The following is a 14263-nucleotide window of genomic DNA, read 5'->3' as shown; positions in this document are numbered from 1 at the left end:
GAGATGAGTCAAATGAATGACTGTTGCTGAAAGTTATAGTCCATTGAGGGTCTTGAACTTGTTGAGAGGATGATGCTCCAAAGTGACAAAGGCAAATCCTATCAAGTGATCAATGGACTTATGGTCACTTGACAAACACAAGGGAAATATAATAGATGAAGGGATTTAGTATATTGAATGTGAATTTAATCAAGCCAAATCAAAGGAGTAGGATTGATGAACAAACAAGGATGCATGAACTTACATAGCTAACATAGGGTCTCACTGTTAGGTAGCCCAAGAGAAGTTCATGTGAGTGCAAAATGTATTTTCCTATGTCTCATTGTTAGGTAGCCCAAGATAAAGCCATGTGTGTGTATGGGTGTGCTAATCCTAAGCAGATGAATGCAAGAGGCAAGAGTCATAAAGCATATGAAACAAGCACATAAACCAAGGGTTTAACAAGAACAAAACTCAAGTCAAAGTGTCCACAAGGTCTCAGGGTCCAAGATCACTCAAAATCAAGCAAATGGCCTAAATCCCAAGTCAAAGTCCAAAGTTCAAAAGTCTTCAATACTCCAGATTAAGCATATGATTAAGATTAGGTCAAAGTTGCTTTATCATGTTTTTATTCATTAAGATTAGCAAGCATATGACTAAGGTAAAAAGCAAGATTAATGTTATAAGTTAATGGTTAGTTAATGATATCGGGACAATGACAATATATGTGTTAGATAAGTTAAAGCATTAACACCAAGTTAATCTCAAACAACAATGTCACACAATGAGTATAGCAAAAGGAAGAAATGAAGAGGGAAATAAGTGAAAGGGAGAATCAAACCAATTACATGGGATCATTCTATCATCAAATCAAAGGACTTAAAATATGGCACATCGATGGTTAATCTATCATTGATGCAAAGTATTGAAGATGATTCACAATCATCTATCAATAGTTTTGGATCAAAGAAGATTGATCAACCTCAAGTCCATCTATCAATGATTTGAGATGGGGAATAACACATCAAACAAGCAATCAAGTCAACTCAAAACAACAAGTGTTCAACAAAAATCAAAATAAAATGAATTTAAAATGTTTTAAAATTGATTAAACAAAGAAAATAAAAGGAAAAAAAAATCCTAAATAGAGGTCAAAACATCAAATAAAAGTTTAAGAAAAATATGGAAGGTCAACAAAAATATGAGAAGTTTGCCTCAAAGTTGGGGTAAAAAATGTTTAAAAATGATTTAAATAAAAATGTTAAAAGAAAATTAAAAATAAAATAGGCAATAAATGCAAAAATGATTTTAAAAAAACAAAAAAAATGGTATGAGGTAGAAAATATTTTTATGGAATTATGAAAAACAATGGATTAAAAAAAATTAAGAGAGCTATTTTTAATTAATTTTAGAAGAAAAAGGAAATAAATGCAAATAAAAAAAGAACTTAAAAACATTTGAATACAACGGCTAAGTTATGTGACGCTTCCTGATTAGATGAGAGGTTTGAATTTGGCACGGAAGCGCATGAAGGTCTTCATCTTCAACTTCTGGATGTTTGATTTGACAACTTCATGAACTCGTGTTTTTAACTTGAATTAAGCATGCATTCAGATGCGAAACACTTCATCGTTCATGTCTCCCTGCACCAAACCAATTGATTTGCTCTGAGCAGGGAGAATTTTCTTAGAAACTCAAAGAACCCTAGTTCTTCAAATTAAAATGAAATAGTTAATATCAAAAATAAATGGAAAATAGAGTAGGGTTTTTGATCAGTGGAACCTCACGAAGAGAATGGTAACTTGTTTGCTTGAAATGGTAACTCGGAACTACCTTCTCGATTGAACCTTCAGAAGTTAACAATAGTGGATCTGGAAGCAAGGTTGCAGAAGGATTCAGATCAAAGAAAAGCTTCAAACACCTTCAGAGGATGACGATGAAGGATTATGGACAAAGAAATGGAAGGAAAAGAGCTCGAATCGAAAAAGAGAGTAACTAGTTTTTGGAGGTATCGGGCTTCAAGGGTGGCAGGGTTTCTTTAGCTTTCTAAGTTTGGAAATGAATGAAATAACTTCCACTATTTATAGGGAATGAAATGGGATCAAAATACATGTGGAATTGGCTCGAATTCGTGTGAATTCATTGAGAAATTTTCAGATGTCGAGTGTGTGAAAGTTTGGTGCTAAACTCGTGCATTTGGAGTTTTTCAGGTCGTTTAAAGTTGTCTTCAGATACGTTTGGTCATGGGTAATTGGTTTACACGTGTGAGAAGTGGTCCCAAAGTGTTTTGTGCAACTTTCAACATTATAGGTCACAGACCAAAACAAAGTTGGACCACCAAGTTCAAGCTTAGGCCAAATTCAACCCACTCGTGTGTTCTGTGATTTTCTTTAAGCCAAATGTTCACTTCATGGAGTATAATAATATACAAAAAGAATCACTCCAAGAGGATATTTGAGGTGAAAGTCGTGGGCTTGTGAGTTTAAGGTCATGGCCTGAAAAATGGGCTAGGTAAATGGTCAAGCACCTTGTAGCATGCTAGGTCATATTAAGGTCCAATATTCATGATGTTGTAACTTTTGATTGCCTCGTGCATTTTGAGAAAAAATTTGGCAAATTATTTTTTCAATAAGCTTAACACAATGCAAAATGAATGAGGTCCAAAGGATAATTGAGTTGAAAATGGCAAGGGTGGAAAGTAGGGGTCATGACATGGTTTTGGCCCAAATTTGCAACTTGGCCAATGACACAAGTGAGGTTTTAAATAGATGAATTGATATTTTACCCTTGAATAAAAGTTGTTGAGCATCTCAAAAGGCACATTTGTCTCAAAGAAGCTTGGAATTTGGATAAAAATTGAAGAAGTTATGGAGCTTGGACCAAAAGTAGGGCATACTTGCAAATTAGGTCAACCACACTTGTACACTTCTTGCAAACTTGATGCTTTCTTGCATTACAAGCCATGATGATGATGTAATGAGAAACCCTTGATGGAATCTTGATTAGGGCTTGAATGAACTTGAAGATATCTTGAAAATTAAGTGAGGTGGCATGGAAATAAACACATGAACCACCTTTGAATCACCATGAACAAACTTTCCTTTGTCTTGGCCTAAAAGACCTTGTTCTTGCCTTGATTTGAAGCATGATCACCTACATGAGTAACAAGAACAAACAAGTACCATCTCTCAATGAAGTTATAGTTAGTTGATAAGAGTAAACAAAGTAAAACCCTAATATTAAGATACCAACCACAATATGGTCATGCTTGTGATTCTATGACCAAATGCAATGGGTATGTATGATATGATTTGAATGTATGTAAATGAGGTATGCAAAAGGAAAAAGGGATGATAAATTTTGGGGTATGACACTCTCATATTTCAAAGTTATGATATGCAACGATAACAAGTAAAATGCGAACATATTTGAGCATTGAAATTGGTGAAAAGGTTTCATCATAGTGTATACCATGAATTTGCTTATAGCCATTAGCAACCAATCATGACTTATAGATATGTATCTTATCATCCATGTTAGTATTTATTTCGAAACCCAACTTGCATCCTATAAGTTTAACTCCTATAAGAGGCTTTACCATGGTCTAAACCTGGTTTGTGTACATGTAATCCATTTTAGATTTCACGACCTCTAACCACTTCTCAAACTCGGGACCAATGATGGCCTCTTCGTAGGTCACATGATCATCTGGATCTATGAGTAATACATTGTCTTGTAATCCATATCTCTTAGCTTGGTAATGTATCATGTTTGACCTATGTTGGTCTTGTGCTACTTGAGCAGGTTTCTCTTCCACATCTGCTTGTGTTTTCTGCTTATGTTCATCCATAGATGTGTCACTAAGTTGTAATTATTGAATTTTTTCAAGCTATACTTTCCTACCATTGGTTCTTTTTGAAATAAAATTCTTTTCTAGGAATACTTCAGTTCAAAAAACAGACATTTTGCTCTCAAAAGGATTGTAGAAGTAATATCCTCGATTTCTTTAAGATACCCCACAAAGAAACATTTATTAGATTTAGGCTCAAGCTTAGTTAAAAAATTTCGTTTCACATAAACTTCGCAACCCCAAATCTTCATGTAAGACGTACGTGGTCTCTTACCACTCCATATCTGATATGATATCTTCTCAATTATTTTGAATGAAACATGATTAAGTGTGTAAATTGATATAAATATAGCATGTATCCAAAAAGAGTTTAGAAGATCAACGTGACTCATCATGGATCAGACCATGTCTAAACAATGTTCAATTTTCTCTCTCTCGAATACACCATTTCATTGTGATGTTCCAGGTGGAGTATGTTGGGAATGAATCCCACACTCTTCCATATGGTCATCAAATTCTAAATTTAAGAAAGTCATTTTATCTTAAACTTATTTTTGCCTTTGAGAAATCGTTGTTATCCTTAGATCAAGTTTTGCATACATATTTTTTTAGTACAACATTGCTTTCATGTAATGTTTACATCTAGTTAAGATCATGAGTACGTGGCTTGCTCATGATGATCTATGAAACTCGATTAACCCCTTAAAAATGCTTATATGGAGGGAAAATTGGATGAAGGCTTCTTGTTATATGACAAACACCTTGTTAGAAATCCCCGGTCAAAAAAGTGCAGTCCTAAAAACCCCAATCTCTTCTACACCTACACCAGTTAAGATGTCTTTACGAAATACCACTAAGATTTTCTCAATGTCTTTCTAGGTAGTCAAGGTCAGTGAAGAAAAAAAGTCATCATTGCCAAAGTATCAACTTAATTCCTCCTTAGGAACCTCTACTAGTTGAGGATGAGAATGAATTGTGATGAAGCTAATAACCTTATAGGAGTAAGAATCCAAAAAGATGAAGCAATATACAAGTACATAGTCTGTGACAAAGTTTCTAACAATTATTTTTTTTCTTCAAAACAATAAAGTCACTATTCACATATAATAATTATTGTTTATGTTGCATCATCTTTTAACTCAAAGCTAATCGATGAAGTAATACAAAAGTACTTTATTTACAACTACAAATAAACAAAATATTGGTCCAGATAGGCAAACACATGATTTAGTATCATGGGATGTTCCACCACTAATTAAAGGTTAAACAAGTGCAATTACAACTGAAAGGTAGTTTACATAGGACTTTATAATTGAAAATTGTACCCGTATTTTGTATTTTTATTGCAACTAATCGAAGAAAGTTAAGAGTATGAGGGAGTTGCGCACGTCTAAATAAGATGAATCAATATAAAATTGGAGAATCAAACTAAACGTCGAGTTCTACGCTGAACATGACAAAATTTTATTGATCACATCATTAAGAACAATATTTTTATCAATAAATATTGGACATGTAAATTTGTTCGACATACAAACAATTATACAAATCTTTATCTTACTTATTTTTAATACAATTTTAAGTCAGTAGCTCATCACCAAAACATCATAACACTAGTTGAAATAGTTAATGACTTAATAAAATGGAAGTACTATTAAAAGCTATTAACACAACGAGTGATACCCAAGTTCCAAGCCAGCTAAAATATTGTGAAACTAAAATCTAAAGATGAATTATAAATCACAAAAAAAATAAAGCACTCATCGGATATCGTACTATCAAATTATAAAATTGGCACCCAAAAAAAAAGCAAAAAAACTACAAAAATGAGCATACAGAACTAATAATGTAAAGTTTCAACATTTTAACAGATGGGGATGTAGCTCAAATGGTAGAGCGCTCGCTTTGCATGCGAGAGGTACAGGGTTCGATCCCCTGCATCTCCAATTTTTAAATCATTTCGTACGTGTGGAATTAAAGAAAAATAAACTGGAGAATGGGATTGATTTAAAATAATGTAGGCCCAAAATATCCTTTTTTATGAGTTGGGTTTATTGACCAAAAAGCTTGATAATTATTTGTTTTTGTAATTGACCCACCAAAAAACAAAAATTGTTTCATAGAAAAATATTTGTTGACAACAATTTTCGGTTTAGTAAAAAATTGTTGTTTTTCTTAATTATCATTTCCTTCATTTTATCTATCATAAAAGAAAAGTCAAATACATTTTTTTACATGTATTTTTTATATAATAAATTCGTACCTTTAAAATTGATAAATAATTTCATTGAAATGCATTTTTAATGAGTTCCAAACATAAATTGATTGACAATATAAAATTAATTTACACTTTCATTTTATATCGTGTTTTTTTTTATTAGATACTAAAGGAACATAACATTTATATATATATTTGTACATTTAATTACCAAATCTATTTCGTCACTAATTTATTTAAAAACATAAAAACTAATTAATATTAAAATTTAATTAATTAAGTGCAACTCAAAATTTAAAGAAAATAACCATTTTCATCACAAATATAGTGTACGTTTGTTCAAGCATGTTCTGGGCTAAAAAAGTTTAGATGGATTCGATTTGAAGACTCATCAAAGTCAAGACAATTCTTAAAGCTCAAGTAGAGTTTATAGAGGTACTAACAAATTATTCATTAAGGATATTTTCACATAAGTAACGAGAGTTGAATTCACGATCTCTTGGCGTGTAAGTTAACTCTTTATCAACTAGGTCAATCTTTTTTGATTGTTTAGGCATGTTCACGTCCAATCATTCAAGGTCAGATTATTATTTTATATTAATTCAATTTAAATAAATTTAAATTTAGAATATGAGTGTCATAATCGAGTCATATTTGTTTAATTTAATAATTTACTGTTTATTACGTATTAGAAAAGAGAATTGAGAAGACATTGAAGAGGTGGACCCTGAAGGTGTTAATCCTCTCAAGAAGAAAAAACTTTATATTGAAACCCATTTGATAAATCGAGGCGGGCCGTAAGGGGAAGAGGAACAAACTTTTTGGTGACGAGGGATCTCATTGTGAACTTTATTACTTCTTATTATGTTAAGCCGTTTCTTGTAATTGACATGAGTTATTTCATTTTGCAAATACTATGGATTGTCTTGACATTGTCTTTACTAAAGAGGGGAGGGAAGTTTACACCTTTCATGTCTATTGTACCGGAGACGCAACTCAAATCGAGTATCTAGGAGACTGGGTAGGGGTAGTGGCCCCTAAGAAGTGCCCCATGAGGCTGAGCTTGAACATGATATGTTGTGGTGAAGGACATGACTGAAGATACAGGTGAATCTTAGAAGAAGGGTGGACCTGAATAGAAAGGTTCTCGAGGTCTAAAGGCCGATGTTGGAAGAAAGGAAATCCAACGAATAAACCATGTTTAGAGAGAAAATTATGATGAGAATTTCTCTTCCAAAACCGTCAATAGTGATTCAAACAGGAACAAGTCTGGAAAAGATCTTGTTGAGGAAGGAATCCCTAAAAAGAAACTAAGAGCTGATGGGTAAATTCTAGATGGATCAACTCTTGGAAGAAACGACGTTCATGCTATGGCGCTTTCGTCACCATCAGACTCATTGTTGGCTAGAGTTGTTGCCTTCTAGTTCACCATGATGGACAAAGAGGTTGAACACGGGGAACATATTTTATTGAATGTTGTAATGGTGGACCATATCAGTTTTACCGGGTCCTATGATGGGCTCTAATTGTACTTGCTAAAAGTATAATATGTGACAATCCCTAGTAATTAAGGGTTGCTAGAGGCTTTTAGAGTTTATTGTAGGGTTTAGAGCTAGCTCACATGTGGAGGTCATAAGCTCTGTATATGTAGTATCTGCATAAATGAGATTTGATCCTTCTCAACCTTAGGATCAAGGTATTTATAGAAGTCTCTGAACCTGGATCTCAAACTCTCAAGAAATAACAATCGCTCCCAATGGCGTGGAAATTAGTCCCCTATTATTTAAGATAAATTGGTATTTTTCCCCTTGACTCTACATTGTTGTTGATTGTGACACATCACTTCCAAATTTCTCCTAGAAAGTGACCGATATGAGAAATAGGCACCCCATCCTAATGATGGATACTCGAACTAATAAATGGGCGACCATGAAGATGTTTTGGCGACACATTTCACCTTTCCTCTCTCACTTCTCCCCTTATGGGCTCTTTGTAAATATACTAATATAATATACTTGAATTTACAATTATTAAATGATTTGAAATCAAATGTCGACCTCTTCTAGCACATAGTATCATGCAAGTTAATTGGTCATTTTCTAGTCATTATTGGAAGTGAAACACAAATTGTGCTTCAAGAGAAAATCCTGGAATATCAATGTGTGGTAGCATATTTAGGGATAACTTAGGAACATTCTTCGGAGTTTTCTCCGCTAATATTGAAGTTTTCACCTCCATTCAAGATGAATTACATGAAATCATACTTGCTATCGAATATGCTAAATGAAGAATTTGTGAAATCTTTGGCTTGAAGATGACTCAATGATGACAATTCATGCATTTTCTAACATGAATACTGTCCCTTGGCATCTTTTAATAAATTTGAAGAATACTTTACACACTATACATTCATTTAGATTAAAGATATCACAGATTTTCAGAGAGGAAAATTCATGTGCAAATGGATTAATAAAAATATTTTTTTTAGTTAATTATGACACTTGGTGTAATTCGTTTCTTATTGTGATTATAAAATTTTTAAGGGATAGATTAGACATGGCCAATATGGTTTTTGCTAGCTATTTGATTGGTTATGTTTTATGTACAACCATCTTTTTGTTTTTTCTTTTTTATTCACCAATTTGCCTTTATTAAATAAAATTAATTTATAATTTTTTAAATGATAATTTTTTTAAAAACTTAATTGATATTATAAATTAATATATGATTTAAAACAAATATATTATTTTGAAATAATATAAAATATGATGACATAGAGATCTGAGAAAGTTTTGTGTTGACTATCGACTACATAATATAACCATCTCCTTTTATCTAGGCTTGAGAACGAATATGCATAACAAAATGATGGAGAAATAAAAGAAGATGTAAAACATCGAATTCCAGCTCGATGATTGAAATAGAAGAGATTTTCACGGAATTATGTGACACAAATGTACCACTCAAGATGAAGAAATTTTTTTATTTGATTGCGGTAAGACATGCGATGCTGTACGAGAGAATATTAAACACTTTAAAATCAATACAAGAATAAAATAAATGTAACAAAGATAAAAATATTGTATTGGATGTGTGGTAAGACTAAACACAATAAGATAAAAATGATAATATTAGACAAAATGTTGGGGGTAGTAAGTATATACCTAGCTTGTTTGAGCATGTATAGAGCAGTTATGTAAATGATGTTATAAAGATATTAGATAAGATTGAGAAAAGTTTGTAAAAAAATTCTAAAAGAAACTTTATAAAAATTATAAAAAAAATTCTCGACATTAACAATATGTATAATTCAACACCATTATAACATAAATTAATCAATATAACCGAATCCACTTAATAAAATAAAAATTATTTATTAATAAATATTATAAAATATTAGAGGGTTTATTTAAGTATGCAATTTGTGAGATTTTTTTTTTGTAATTCTGGAGCATTACAAAGTTATTTATAAATAGTTTTTGGTAGATAAAAAGTAAGAGAAACATAAGTATATAAATCATTATCTACTAACTTTGTAAAAATTACAGTATTTTTTTCTTCAGAACCATTTGAATGAGATAATTTCCACATTCAAAGGTTTACTATTTTTTAATACAATCTTAGTAATGAATTTTGTATCCACTCTAGTCCTCCTTACCTGAGAAACTATTGCACATGCATTATACTCGATTTGCACAAGAAAAAGAAACACTGCCCATGCAACATAGATATAAACTGATTTTATACTATTTTTGGTGTTATTTAGGAAAGAAAAATTAATTTTTTAGATAATTAATATATTTGAACTATATTATGGATTAAATATATTAATTATTCAATAAATCTAAAAATTCAACTTTCTTTTATAAATAAGTTCAAAATACTATTTCTTTAATTTATTTATTAATGGTTGACATACAAAAATTTAAACCAAAAATAGGCATTTAATTCAGTAAAATTTTAAAATAATTTTAACATTTCAAACTTGATCTAAAAGTTAGTTACATTGTATGTAGTAATTCAGTACAGAATATATAGAGAAAAATATTGAAGCACATGGAATGAAAAAATGTCGTATAGTAAGTCCATATTGTCCCGTGACATGCTGCTGCAAAATGTAGGGAACATTGAGGTGAGAATAGGTCGAGCTGCATTAGTCAAGTATAAGTCTGATCAGTTAAAAAATACTAAAATCTAACTTTGATATTTAATTTGTCATAAATTTATTTTTAAATTTGAACTTGTTTTTTTTCCGGAAGGTTTCAATGATCTGATAGCCTTATCAAAAAAAAAAAATATAAAAAAAATAAATAAATAAATAAATATATATATATATATATATATATATATATATATATATATATATATATATATATATATATATATATATATATATATATATATATATATATATATATATATATATATATATATATATATATATATATATATATATATATATATATATATATATATATATATATATATATATATATATACTAAAATACTAATTGATCAATTAAACAAAAAAATTTATTTTCTCCGACTTATTTAAATTTACGTAGTAGGGTAAGTTTTACAAAATTATTTGTTTAGGAAACTTTATATAAATAACTCAAAATAATATACTTTTGTATTCTTAACATATTTTCATAGCGTATTTAATACTATTCATAATGTATTTTCAACATATTTTCATAAATTTTTTAAATAAGTTTTATTTTTTATTCTAATTGAAGTATAAAATATAATAATAATAATAATAATAATAATAATAATAATAAAATTATTTATATTTATGTAGATAGACTAGCTTGATAGATTAAATTTTTTTTTTTTATGACATCAAACCTAACATTTTTATCTAAACAGACTTATAAAAACTCTTATACATTTTTTATTAAAAAAAATCTGCCCTGACATAGCCCTGTTTAGACAGTTTTAGGCTACCATTAGTTGGTCTGACCTATTTCCACCTCTATCATATATAATTTCATTAAACTCTTAGTCATAAATTCTGATAATATGAGTAGTTGATTTTCCTTTTGATTAGGTCTTAAGAGATGAATATAATTTTGATCTGCTAGGACATACGACATGTCATGTATTATTTGTTTAAATTGATATTGCAACTTTTATTCAATTACTCTTTTATGCATTGCTTTGTATGCGTTGACAAATGCATATATTGAATTTAGGTTCGTAGGGATTACTGACCCTAACTCTATAAGCATGGTCTAGACTAATTGTTCAACTTAGTAATTGATTTAGAGATAAACGATTGTAAGTTATGACTTAGGAATAAACGTGTGTAATAGCCTAATTCAACTTCAAATTGACTTATGGAAATATGAAGTTGTAGTATAAGTTAGTGAGTTATACACCAAGAAATTAGGTATAACGATTATGTTGATTCGTTGTAATTCTGTAAAATACAATCTAAAAGCAAATAAACACGATCATCAACAGTGAAAAATATGGAATTAGAATAAGACCTGATCGTTTCACATCTGATAATTTCCAATACTTGTTTATTTTACTATTAACTCAAAATCTCTACGAACCCCTAATTTTACCTTTTAAAACACCTTACGATTGTTTTGTTCAAATACAATAATCCTGGTGGAGACAATTCCTTTTTCATTAAACCCCTCTTATTGAAGAGAACCATTTTGAAAAACATTGTTGATGTCAATTTGTTGAAGTTCCCATTTGTTGGTCAGGGAAAGAGTGATGATAATTCAGATTGTGGTAGGTTTCACAACTAGAGAGAATGTTTCATTAATGTCAAAGCCAAATTGTTAATGGTATCATTTGGCTACAAGTCTTGCTTTGTACTTATTCACTGTGCCATATGGATTTTCTTTTAAGGGTTAAATATGTTTATGATCCTCATAAATATCCCATACTTTGTTTTTAGTCCCTCACAATCTTTCCTTCAAAGAATGGTCCTCATAAAATTTTCAATCCACACTTTTGATCACTCCCAGGTTGTGGTGGGAGCGACCCAAGGATTTAGACTACTAGGTAAAGGCCGAAGAGAAGTGCATTATCAGGGACACTTTGAGAATGGTTAATTATATAATTAGGTTGATGTTACTTTCATGTTAGAGTATGAATGGTAGAGGAACTTTGAGGTATGTTAGAGATAGGTGCAAAAATTAGACTAGGACTTGACCTGTAAACTAGTGACTGAATATATGATAAGTTATCTTGCACAACCTGAGGGTCACAAGTATTATCCAATGAGTCTGTGACATTTTTAGTGGATGGTGAATGAGGAGAAAACTGAGGAAAAATGATAGGTTTAGATAGACCTCTAGTCGGACATGAAGTTATGTAATCATATTGAAACATGACAGGGAAAGAAAAGTGATGCTCATAAAAGACCACATTTATGGAGATGGACACGTTCTCAGTTTTGCTAAGTCACTTGAAACCTTTCTGTTGGGATGAGACTCCAAGATACACACATTTTTGACTTAAGAGTTCTAACTTATGCTTGGTATATGGTCTTTTAAAGGGAAAGTAAGCACAACCAAACACTTTAATAGTTTGATAATTGGGTAGTTTGTGATACAAGTCATGAAAGGGAAAGGGAAAGGGAAATTTAGGAAAGTCAGTTGTTGAAATTCAATTGATGATGTGCACTGAAGTAACAAAGATATGATCCCAAAATTTGAGAGGAATGAATGAGTGAGATAGTAAAGTAAGCCCCATTTCAAAAATGTGCCTATGCTTTTTTTTAACAGTTCCATTTTGATGAGAGGTGTGAGAACAAGTCAAATTGTGTACGATGCTTAGTTCATAGAGATGCCTTGTGAATGGTCTAAACTCTCCCTCATAATATGATTGCAAATCCTTGATAGTAGTGCTAAAATGAGTTTAAACAAAGCTAGGGAATAATTTGAAGGCATGTAGAGCCTCTGACTCATAATGCAAGGAATTGATCTAAGTGTACTTAGTGTAGGCATCCACAAAAGCTATGTAGTAATTGAAATCTGAATTGGATGGATGAGGTGCGAGCCCCAAAGATCAGTATGTGAAACCTCATATGGAATATAATACATAGTGGAAGACAATAGAGAATATATTATTTTTGATTTACCAAGGTAACAAGATTTACAAAACAAAGTAGTTCCTTTATTAGAGACACTAATATACAATGTTTTAAAGAAAGCCTAATGGCAGGAAAATGAGCATGACCTAGCCTATGATGCCACAACGAGCTAGTACTAGGCTTATTTACATAAGATATAAGAAAACATAAAATTGAGCTAACAACTACTATGACTCATAGGACAAGCCCTTGAAGGCTTCACTACCGATTGTAGAAAGCAATATAAGTCACTTGAGTCAAGGCATCCTTCAAGTAGAGCGAGCTTAGAAACTTGAGATTTAACATGACATTTATTAACAATAAATTCAAACACAACACTATTGTACTTTGAGAATTTGGATGAAGGTGAGAAAAACAAAAGAAAGGGGTGAATTGTGTTAGAATTTTCCTTTCCTTTTCAAACTCTTAATCAGATTCTAAACACAAAGTTTAGAGTCTGAATCAGAGATGAGAGATAAGCATCAGATAAGGAAAGAAAGAAAGAAAGAGACACACAAAGTTATCATGGTTCCTCTCATAAATCGAGAGTAGTATAATCTCATTGTACTTACAAGAGATTTTTACTATAATCACACAAGATTACAAATTTCAAGCATACAAGAAAGAGACTTCCAATGCTCAAATACTAAGTAAGAGACTTGTATGCTCAAGCACACAAGCAAGAGACTTCTAATGCTTAAGCACACAAGTGAGAGACTTCTATGCTCAATCACACAATAAAGAGACTTCAAATGCTTAAACACCAAGTAAGAGAATTCTAACAATCTACTAACAGATAAAAGATTGTTTAGGGTAATACACTTGATACACAATTAGAGGTGTAGACAAAATACAATACAAGAAGACTCTTTAAAACTTAAGGATTTCTAAAATATACAAAGATAAGAAATCCTAAGTTAAATTTGTGCTTATGTTTTGACAAAGTAACTGCTCTTTGAATGTCAATGGTTTTTTTGAAGGTGTGAGAAACACAAGAATGAGAGGGGGGGGGGGGGGGGTTGAATTGGGTTTTAAATACAAAAGCTTTTTACCAACTCAAAAACTCCATACAATCAAAAGAACAAAGAGAGAAATACACAAGGATTTTTATTCTGGT

At 31.1% G+C, this 14263-nt stretch overlaps 1 non-coding gene across 1 annotated transcript; it reads left to right on the top strand.

The window, feature by feature from the left end:
- The first annotated feature begins 5702 nt into the window (after positions 1 to 5702).
- TRNAA-UGC (transfer RNA alanine (anticodon UGC)) lies at positions 5703 to 5775 on the top strand. The gene has a single exon. It is a non-coding gene; the product is annotated as a tRNA-Ala (tRNA).
- The last annotated feature ends 8488 nt before the right edge of the window (positions 5776 to 14263 follow it).

This window comes from Lathyrus oleraceus, chromosome 7 (assembly GCF_024323335.1).
Source record: "Lathyrus oleraceus cultivar Zhongwan6 chromosome 7, CAAS_Psat_ZW6_1.0, whole genome shotgun sequence".
NCBI classification, from domain to species: Eukaryota; Viridiplantae; Streptophyta; class Magnoliopsida; order Fabales; family Fabaceae; genus Lathyrus; species Lathyrus oleraceus.
The sequence above is the reverse complement of the archived record's forward strand: the minus strand, read 5'-3'. Positions and strand labels throughout refer to the sequence as shown.